This window comes from Delphinapterus leucas, chromosome 5 (genome assembly GCF_059928025.1).
Source record: "Delphinapterus leucas isolate spDelLeu-1000000601 "Yukka" chromosome 5, BTC_Dleu_Yukka2, whole genome shotgun sequence".
Classification (NCBI taxonomy): domain Eukaryota; kingdom Metazoa; phylum Chordata; class Mammalia; order Artiodactyla; family Monodontidae; genus Delphinapterus; species Delphinapterus leucas.
This window is the reverse complement of record NC_143133.1, coordinates 61,815,507-61,816,973: the sequence shown is the minus strand read 5'-3', so window position 1 is coordinate 61,816,973 and position 1,467 is coordinate 61,815,507. Positions and strand designations below refer to the sequence as shown.

The 1,467-nt window shown below is 44.9% G+C and overlaps 1 pseudogene; it reads right to left on the bottom strand.

Annotated features, from left to right (window-relative positions):
- Positions 1-226: 226 nt before the first annotated feature.
- On the bottom strand, positions 227-1,007 carry LOC111171599 (ferritin light chain pseudogene; annotated as a pseudogene).
- Positions 1,008-1,467: the final 460 nt, after the last annotated feature.

Here is a 1,467-nt window from a genome sequence, read left to right as displayed (position 1 = left end):
CGTTGCTAGCAAGTAGGAATATAAGCTAGAAGGTGGCAAACAGGTGGAAAACTAACATTAGAGTTTAGGCATTTCTGCAGTGTCCATGGGCCCAGGATTTTGTTGTGAGGCAGTTTTCTTTTCTTTTTTTTTTTTTTTTTTTGTTGCAAAAAGCTTTATTATTTCCATTTGGTCCAAGGCTTGGGAGAGGGCTCCAGGGTGGTTAAAAATTGCCTAGTGGCTGCAGAGCGGGGCTTCAGGCAGAAGCTCTGATGCCAGAGGGGCTCCTCAAAGGTCACTGGGCTCTGGAGGTGCCTACTCATGTTTGATGGTGAGCCTTTCAAAGAGATACTCGCCCAGCCCAGCCCGGGGACCAGCCAGCCTGCAGAAGTGGGTCAGCTGGTCACCCATCTTCTTGATGAGTTTCACCTCCTATTCCAGGAAGTGGCTCTTCAGGAAGCCACAGGGGTGGGGGTCTGCGAGGGTTGGACCCAGGGCGCGCAGATCCAAAAGGGCCTGGTTCAGGTTCTTCTCCATGAGAATGGTGGCTTCCATAGTGTCCTGGGTTTTACCCCATCATCTTGAGATGGCTTCTGCACGTCCTGGAAGAGGGCATGGCTGCTGCGCTGGTTTTGCATTTTCAAGAGATGCTCAGTGCCCTCGTACCTCTCCTTGGCCAATTCTCGGAAAAAGTGGCCTACGCCCTCCAGAGCCACAATGTTGAGGTTGAAACAGAAGCCTAGAGATAGGTAGGTGTAGGAGGCCCAAAGATGCACGTTGACCAGGAGGCTGTCAGCGGACTCCACCTTGGTGGAGTAATTCTGACGAATCTGGGAGCTTATGGTTGATTGGTAATAAGGAGTTAAGCTCAAAAAATGGTGTTGGCTGGTCCAGGTGACTGAGGATAGCTGAGTGGCTGATTCTGAAGGTTGTGACTGGAAAAAAGGTTTGAGGGTGGTTGGAGGCTGCAGAAAGGGGTGTCCCTGTGTCTGTTCTGTCCACACACTGTTGAAGCAAGAGAGATCCATGGGACCACTGAGTACACTGCTGAGGCAGTTTTCTTGAGCCAAATTCTTTGTCTCTTTGTATCCAAAGAGAATTGAGCACTTCTTTCCTATCTAGATTTATTATTTGTACCATTGCTATAGGCCAAAATTTAAGTTCTGACTCTAGTTAGAGAATATTGTTTTGCAATAGTTATTTGCTTTCAGCTTATATATATTAACTAAAGATTTTGCTTTTTGTAAAATTCACATTATAAAGAACTCTTCTTCTTTGTCTAAGAGGCTGTATTTCTTGACACAATACTATTAACCAGACATAAATAGCTTTTTATCACTAACCCAGATTCACAGTGTTATAAATAGTTGTAGGTTCTATCCTTATTTACTTTCACTTAGCTTCATTTCTTCTCTTGTTATAACTTCTTTGTGCAAAGACTACCACACAACAATGGAGATTTATAATATTTCCAGTGAGATAGTGCCA